The following is a 9637-nucleotide window of genomic DNA, read 5'->3' as shown; positions in this document are numbered from 1 at the left end:
TCGAGGTATCGCAATATTAACTACGACACTAAGATATGTCACTCTGATAATATATATGGATATTGTCCTCTTGTGTAATTGATAATAACTATTTTTTTTAAGAATTTGAGTAATTTGATAATTTTTTGCTAAGATTTGAATAAATATAAAAGAAATATATATTTTTGTTATTAATTTTTAAAATTAAATGATCATGCATAATTTTATTTTGAAGGAAATCATGAATAAATATTTATTTAACCGTAAATTTGTAGTCTCCATTAAGACTATCATTTTTTTTCCAACGCAATTTAGGAAATATATTCCTCATTGATGAACTTTGAAGCCTCGTAAAAGTTTTCAAGTAAAATCCAAGGAGCTATTGGGTAATTTAATATAACAAATTAACTATGCACTTTTATGTTGAATAAATACATTTGATCAATCAAAGGAACAATTTTTTTTATCAGTATCAAAGGAACAAATTGATAAACCAAATAAAGAAATTTGAGAAAATACTTCAAAAAAGTACATTAAAGAAAATTTGACATGGTTTAAGTTAAAGAAAAGATAAAATATGATAGATGTTATACTTGGATTACTTAATAACCCATTATACACATGCATCCTAGAAGTGTAAAATACAACCCTTTGTTGTTTCTCTCATCTACCCATATATAGATATCACTAAGAATGGTATGTTTAGATGGGAGAAAAGAAATTAGATGAGGCCAGAAGCAACTGATATATATTTCACTGTTCCTACACCACAAGGATGCAACATTGTAAAGTTCAGTAATTTAAAAAAGAAAATTAAAAAGCACCACACAAATATTAAAATACTTGACTTATTCGGAGGAAGCCACAAATTTTAGATATAGAAGGATCTGTAGGGAATGAAAGATATTTGTGCATGTACTTTATATGATTCAAGCTTTCATTAGTTTCATATTAGACGCATTCTGGGATGACTTGACTTTCACAGTTTTGTAAGCTTTGGGTCACAGTTTATGCTATTCAAAAGACTGTTGAATTGGTAAAAATCATCGCTGAACTGCATAGAGGCATGATCTTTGACTGGTGTGGCTTTGGTTCAGCACATAGCAAGTGAGATTTAAGCTGCGAGGAGCGCTGGTGCAGCTGTGCATTTGTCAATCGCGAAAAATTTCAGTTTTGGATATATTATCAACTTTCTCAACGAGATATAAGACTAGCTTGATGGTTGATATTGGGAAAGAGTGGCTAAGGGTGAAGGGAGAAAGGGGTTTGAATCCCTCTTACTCATCTTTTTAACAAGATTAACAAACTAACATTTATTAATTAAAAAAAACATCAACTTTCGCAATCTTTAGTCGTGTATATACTAGCAAGACAACCTAAAATGTAAGTGTGTTTGCGATATGGTTTGTTTCAATTTGAATATAATATCGAATATGAACCAAACCAATATTTTGTGGTTTGATTTGAATTGATTTTTGCTATTTTTAATATTTTTAATTATCTTTAGATGATTTAAAAAAATATTTAAATTAAGTAAAAAAAGTTCACACTAGCACTACCAAACAATCAAAACCTCATTTAGACATTATAGTCCAATAGTAGCTAATAGATTCATATACATTTAAAAATTTGATGTGTTTTGACTTCTTGTAAATAAATTATATGAAGTAAAAATTAGAAATTAATGTTCCAGTCAACACACAAGTATAGTTAAGGTCATGAAATTGCACTTAGGATGGATTTGTGTTGTGCATGAAAAAAATAAAATAAATTACACTTAGAATGGATTTAATTCAATCCTATATATTAAAAAAAAAGATAAATAAAATATTTGCGTTTGATTCGATTTCACAAACGTCAACCCGCAATCCGAATCGATTTATTCAAAACTCAATCTGAACAAATTCAAAAAATATCCGATTAATTTTATTTTCAATATTTTTAGGCGATCTTTTATTTTTATTTTAGATCAGTATTTGAACTCCTATACTCATGTGTAACTAACTTTTGCTACCCTTTGCCGGTGTTGGTTGGTTCCTGTGCGTTAACGTTTGTGTTATTTGAACATAAATTTGAAGGAAAATTTTGCTGTGCATCATTATCTTCCTTCCCATTCATTCAAGAAACTAGCCTTTCTTTTAATCTAAAGAGATATTTTTGTACTTTGTAAGGTTAATCAATGCTTGGGATACCAAATGTTCTCTCGGGTTTCCAACCTAAACATTGTAAACTTCTCTCAACTGTAGCTTTCACACTTGTTCTTTACTTGAGTTAAACTTTGTTGGTATAGGGAAAATTAATTATTTTCATTGGTCCATTGGGGGAAAATTAATTATTTTCATTGGTCCATTGGGGGAAAATTAGTTTAAAATAGATGGTTACACAATAGTTCTAGATCCGGGAAAGCACCATGGTGATAAGTGGGCATCACTGACTCAAGGGCATGCTGGATTGCATGCTTCGTACTGTCAAGGAGATGGTATTTTTGGAATCAAAAAAAATTAAAACCACATATTGGTAGCATTATATAACATTGGCCGAATGAAATTTAAATTAGATAGACAATAGCAGATTTTATGATCTGGCCCATATATTACTATTTCTAATGCCCCACCACAAGAGGATACTTTATCATGCAAATTAGTATTCATTATTTTTAAAATTAAATAACATCAATAGATATTAATTTTAAACTATTAAATGTGATTTATCTAAATTAATCATAATTTTTACATTAAAATGTGCATGCAGTGTGAGAAATCAATTCCTATGGTAAAACACAAGGCCATTAATTTATTATTTTAAATTCGAAATAATAAAAGAATCTTGAGAAATTTCTATATGCAAAAATTTTTCTTCAGTTCTTGCAAACTTTTAGATTTACTCCTCAATCACGTTGACAAAGTTGCACAAAAATAAGGTAGGTGTAGTTAGAAGAATTATGATAGTGGTTCTACCTCGCATTAATCCAAAAGGCATTCGCTGATTACTCCAACAGACAAAGGTAGGGTGCTAAGCTCCCAATGATACAGCAACTATTTACCTTTGAAATGGATTTGTTGAAAGAAAGGAATAGATCTGAATTGTATTTCTGACTTGTGTTCAAAGAGAGATTACATATGGCATTTATAGATTTCTTCATCGCATCAAAGAAAATAAAAAATAATGAAAATTATACAAATCAAATCAAATCAGCCTAATTATTAGGAATAAACTAAATTTTCCTAATTACATTTCAACACTCCCCCCTCAAACTAGTGAATTGTATTCCCGCAAGCAAGATCATAAAAGTTTGCTATGCTATGATAAAAGCCACTTGGTGGAATGTAGGGTAAGCTCTCACTGGAAAATGATTTCCTGAATCTTCTGGCAGTGGTTTCGATTGATCAGAGGTGCAACAGCAATGAAGACTACGCTAATTGGCTGTAATGAAGGCAGCCAGCCAATGATGGTGTCAAATGCTGCAAAAAAGACAGTGCAAAACTGGCACAATGAAAGGTAGCGAAAAGGCGGTATAATGAAGGTGCTAAATGCTGCAATAAAGGCTGTGAAAAAGGACCACCATGCCACAGTGAAGGCATCAAAAAACAGGTAGAATAAAGAAGCCAAATGTTGTAATGAAGGTAAAGAAAAGGAGCATATCAAACAGAAACTGAGTAACAGCCAAACCAGTGGATCTTTTGAAAGAGAGATCCAAAGACCACAAATAAGTTCAAAGGAAAACAGCCTGACCCAGAAGTAGCAAATGTCCATCAACAAACAAAATGAAACCAGCTGTGTAGAAGACATGGCAACGGCATGAGTAGGGAGCTCAACAGTGAGTGAAGTAGCGACGGGACAGGTCACAGAGGATTGTACCCCTCTGAGACCATGCTTAGAAAGACTTGAAAGGAATAAATCCGAATTGTATTTGACTTGTGTTAAGAGAGATTACTTATGGTATTTATAGACATCTTCATCTCACCTAATTAAGAAAATAAAATGGAATAAAAATTATAAAATCAAATCCACCTAATTCTAAGAAATGCAAATTAGCCTAATTATAGGAATAAATTAAATTTCCCTGATTACATTTCAACATCTACTTATACCAACAAATCTTTGACTGGAATTTATTGTTGAGCCTGCAATTATAGTTTTAGGAAGTACAGCAGAAAACCAATGAAAAAAATTGAAGGGACAACAATCAGTGGCTGCTTAAGAGAAGGGTACAGGTGCAGCTGCTTTTGGGGCAGACAAGTCTCATCTTTATCAGATATGTCCAGAGGACTGCAGCATAGCTACATCAATAAGTGAATAACTTGCTGTTGTGCCAAAAGCTTACTTATCAACCAAAAACAGTTTTTCCTCCTCTCTTGCCCATTAATACAATCATTACTAGCATTAAGTCATTAACTAAAGAAAAACCTAATAAAACATATTAGTGTTGTACTGAACGAGCTAATAGAAAACACACTTCTCCATAAATTTATATATGTTACCATATTAACTAGCATCCCAACCCCCCAAAAAAACCACTAGCAAACACATCCACCTTAAAAAAAAGGTTTGCGCATCATTAATTGTATCAATAAGTTTAATGACGAAAATTTCCTCGTTTATTTCAAACAAAGATCAATACCCTGGATTGTCACAAACATGTATTTATCTACAATAACAATAAAAACAATTTCATAGTTAATAGAAACTTGAAAACCATAAGTTGATTCTAGTTGAGTAGCAAAGAAGGAAAACACAAGAAATTATCAACACAAAAATAACGCACCAAAGTGTCTGAGATAAGCAGTGAAACTAAATTACGTATCTGTATTAGGGGCATTAGGTGATATGAATAAAGAATGCAATGTAAGAAAGAACATAGACAGTCACTGCCTCTCAAATCTCAATATTCTGCTGTTTGCTCTCAACCTGTGAGGTTGCCACAATTACCATTTGCTGTGACCATGAAAGTGTTACCGCATTTGAGGAAAGAGATGTTTGCAGCTCTCTTGCTGAGACAGAGTCAGTTTATTCAGAATGTATTACAAAATTTCAGGCGTTCCATTTGTACAACCTTATGCAGAGTCAAAAAATATCAATGGGAGCCCCTTTTCCACCAGTTCCATTCCAGGGAAAAATAAACAATCATTTTGTTAAACTCTATTCAGAGCCTGCATTAACATAGAGTATGTCTCAGAATGTAAATGACAGCCATTCTTCTTCATGAGATTCAGAAATTCTGAGCATTGATCAACATACTCTTAGCTAAACCATCAATATGAACTTTCCAAGCCACTTCATCATAATTATACCCACAACGTAGTAAACTACAAAAAACTGCTTCAGCCTTCTCTTTGTTCATTTGCTCAAACATCCCACAAATTAGAAGCTTATAGGATTCTAGATGTGCTAAATGACTACACTCCATCATAGAATCTAACAATGTCACTGCTTCCCCAAACATTCCCAACTTGCAACAACTACTTAGAAGAGAATTATGAATAATTTCAGAGGGAGAGATTCCAGTTTCCCTCATATGATGGTACAGACTGAAGGCTACATCCAAGAGTCCCACTTTGCAAAGTCCTTTAATAAGCTTGCTGTAAGTGTTAAGATTAGGCACACAGCCACATTCTGCCATTTTCTCAAAGAGCACAGTTGTGACTTCGAAATCAATTTTATTCCATATATCTGCATTATCAACAGAGATATTTGTTAAACTTACATTAAGCCCCACAGGATTGCTTCCTTCCTTCTTATATTTTTCAATTACTAGATGCTTCATAAGGATAGAGTATGTTTGATAAGAAGGCTCACAACTAGTATCAAACATGCATTTGAGAATACCAAATGCACTATCAAGTAGTCTCATACATCCATATGCATTAATTAGTAAGTTATAGATAAAGGAGTCAAGCAATATGCCTTCATTTTTAATCTTCACCACCATCTCTTCAGCCTCCTCTGATCTTCCTTGGCTGCAATATGCCTTAATAAATGCAGTATAGGTGACCACATTAGGCTGATATCCTGATGAAATGATTTGGTTGAGAATCTCATTAGCTCGGTCGAAGTCATATTCCTTCAGTACTTCCTCAACAAGAATAGTATAAGTATGAAGAGTGGGCTTCACATCAAACTTTGCCATGTCTTCCACTAACAACATTGCATCTTGCACTTTACCCTCTTTGCGTAAGCCATCAATCAATACATTGAATGTGATAAAGTTAGGCAAACATTCCTCAGTAAGCATCCTTTTGAACATTGAAACAGCATCTTCAATTTCCCCAGCTTTGCAGTATCCATCAATCAAGGCTGTATATACAAGCTCATTTGCTTTGAAGTGTTTTTCCTTGAGGGACTCCAAATCTGACCAGCTTCTCCAACTCTGCCCATTTATCCTCATCGCCTCCTTACAGAAGTAACCAATCAACACAGAGTAAGTATAAACATTCGGCTCACAGCCTCTTTCCACCATCTCCCCGACTCACACAACGCGCCAACGAGAACGGTATAAGTCCTTACCGTGGGAAAACAACCAACCTCCCTCATCCGCGGCCACAACTCAAGAGCCTCATCAAGCTTCCCATCCTCACAGAGCCCGTGTATGAGATTAGTATAAATTAGAGCTAATAATAATAATATAAAACAAATTTTCAATACTAGTATTAAACAATCATGTCAGCTGCACATTAAAAAAATCATTTAAATATTTAATAGAAAGTATACTTAATTATGTATATAAAAAAAGTATACTTAATTATAGATAAAAATAAAATTTTAAGAATTCAATTGACTGAATTAAAATACGTGAGATCAAAATTAATGTGACAAGTAAAATAAAAATCTATTTTTTAAGGTTTTTTCTGGAGTTAAATAAAATCTTCAATAAATTACATGTGCAATGTTTTAGATTTCATAAAATGGGGTCATGATTATCTTTCTAAATGTTAATAAGAAAAGGGAAATAGCTTAAGGATGTTTAGTGGATACAAGTTGCAATAAATCAAATGAGTTGGATTGGTGTGTATGGAAAAATTATTGTGGGGAGAGCGAACAATTTACTTATGAGTGTGTAACGAATTTTTTTTTAATCATATGCACAGTAAATAAATTTGCAACTTATGAAACAATTTTGTTATTATTTTTATTCTAAAAATATGAAACAATCTTGAAGTAAGATATTGGGACAATAAGAGTCACGAATAAATAACTAAATTTTTTGTTACAATTAAAATAACACAATATAAAAATAAAATTAATAATAGTTGACATAAGTGATAACATTTATATTTCTTAATAAGTTATTTAATATTTGAATTATGATATTAGACATGTAATAGATCATGTTTTCTATAATGAACACTTTTTATTAATATCAAGAAAATATTTTAATCAATATTTTAATTGTGCCTTTTCTTTAAGACCATATTGGTTTTTCCATTAAGAATTCGATTTGTTCACATTGATTTTTTTTTTAACTTTGAAAACCCATGATTTTGTAGCTTCAAGCATTAGTAATTACGTGATCAATGGTTTGGAAATTTAAAACTAGTAAACATTTTATCCAGATTGAAGTCGCATATTCTTACAAATTTTGATACATGATAGGGAAACACATCATTTTAGAATTCCTCTAATTTTATTTACCAGCCGAAGACTATAGCAATGTTTGCTGGTTCCTTTATTTGAAGATATTTGTTACCCTTTCTGTAATTGTGTCCATAGAGAGCAAATATATGCGAATCAAATTATTCCTGAAAATACTTTTATAAAACTTATATCAAATACGAGAATATGATATTTTCAAATTCATATTTTTGAAAATCTTTTTTCATAGCCTAAAACACACGCCTCCTTAGTATTTTATAATTGCGAGGTTCTCAATTTTTTTCAAAAAATAAAAAATCGCATATATAAAAGTTGCCAGTCGTCCTGTGCCGACCGTCTCATGTTCACTGTTCGCGTAGTGGTTTTCATTTTCCAACAATCTTCATTTCCAACCCAACTTTAATCATCCTAAACTATTAAATGGTAAATACAGGCTAGGGTACCTAATTTAATATTGTAAAGGAGGTAATGTATTTAAATATAAATGTTAATGAAAAAATTAACTAAAAATATTATATATTCATTTTCACATATGTACTGTAAAAAAAAATAAACTTTTGTAATATTTTTGGCCAACAATTACAATAACAAAAAAAATCACATATATTAACATTATAAAATAATTTTACATTATTATCAAATAATATATTATCATATACGATAAATTTGTTGACTTTATAATATTTTTTTAAAAAATCATATTAATAATGATTGATATGATTGAAAAAATTCGTTGAAATTGTTAGTTTAAAATTTTTCCAAAAAGTTAATCATAGGTTCTTCTTTCCATGAGAACAATAGGGTCATTATGCTTATTACTAAACTTGTTGAAGAGATAAAATAGAATCAAGATATATCTTATATCTTTTTTATCAGAGGTTGAATCAATCATCAGAAGAAGAATTAGGCCAAAAATTAGGATACATTATGAGAAAATAAAACTTCTATCCAAAAGAGGCAAATAAAAGGTTTTCATAAAAATTCTTGTAGAATCGAAAATGAAGTTTTCTTTCTGTAAATTAGTATATTATTATTAAAATCTGTTATTTTACACTTGCGAATTTTGTTTTCTAAAATGCGTTGCTTTCATTAAAGAATTCAAATTTTAGATATAAATAGTTTTTTTAAGCACATTCACTATTATATTGGTAGATGACAACACAATTCAAATTTTGTGTGTGCATAAGTTTCAAGTAAAGAGGTAGTGTCTCAGCGTGTGTTTGGTTACTCGCTAAATACCCAGTTATGTTTCCCAAGAACTGTAGAAGCTAGTTACTATTGTTTCAACATATAATGTATCTAGCTAGTTTTCAAAACTTGCAACCAAATGTATTGTTAGTTTAGTTAGGTTGAAAGTAATGGATAGAGATATCTTTAGATCATTAAGTTCTTATCAATAACATGTGTAGCCAAACTCAATTATCTAAAGATATCTCAATTTATTAAAAATATCATTAAATTCAAAATATACTTGTAAAAACCTCACATATATTTGACCTCAAAGAGATAAATAAAGCCTCAAACTTACAATTTATTAGCTGTGAGATGTTATTTTATTCAACTAATTCCTTAAAGCTATTGTTCAAATAACTAAGTATCTATATGTAGACAGAACATGTATTTAATTTTAAATAGTTTTAGTTTTACATAAATAACTTTAATTTTTGTAGTTAAAATTTAGGAAATGAGATGATGTTCCAGTTTAGGATAAAGGAACTTTTCAAGTTTAAATATACTACTTAATTATATAGAGACTTACATTTATTTCACTTAAAAACAAATGAATCAGAGGTTGAATTTGTGACTTGTCAAATGCTTGTTAAATGCAAGATCTTATTTTATTTCACTTAACCAATTTCCTAGGTATTAATTATCAATTTTAATTAAGAGTGAATATAAACTGTTTATAGCATGGTTTAAAAAAACGTTTATAAAAAAAATCAAATTAATCTAATCCAATTCCCTAAATTTCTTATACTTTTATTATTTCTATAATTTTATAATTTGAAAATATTTAATCAATACCTTTACGTTACCTTCTATATATTTTTTTTAAAATGATTACTAA

The 9637-nt window shown here is 30.5% G+C and overlaps 1 pseudogene; it reads right to left on the bottom strand.

Moving 5' to 3' along the window:
- Positions 1-3064: 3064 nt before the first annotated feature.
- On the bottom strand, positions 3065-6541 carry LOC114409166 (annotated as a pseudogene).
- Positions 6542-9637: the final 3096 nt, after the last annotated feature.

Source organism: Glycine soja, chromosome 1 (genome assembly GCF_004193775.1).
Source record: "Glycine soja cultivar W05 chromosome 1, ASM419377v2, whole genome shotgun sequence".
Classification (NCBI taxonomy): domain Eukaryota; kingdom Viridiplantae; phylum Streptophyta; class Magnoliopsida; order Fabales; family Fabaceae; genus Glycine; species Glycine soja.
This window is presented reverse-complemented; position numbering and strand designations above follow the sequence as displayed.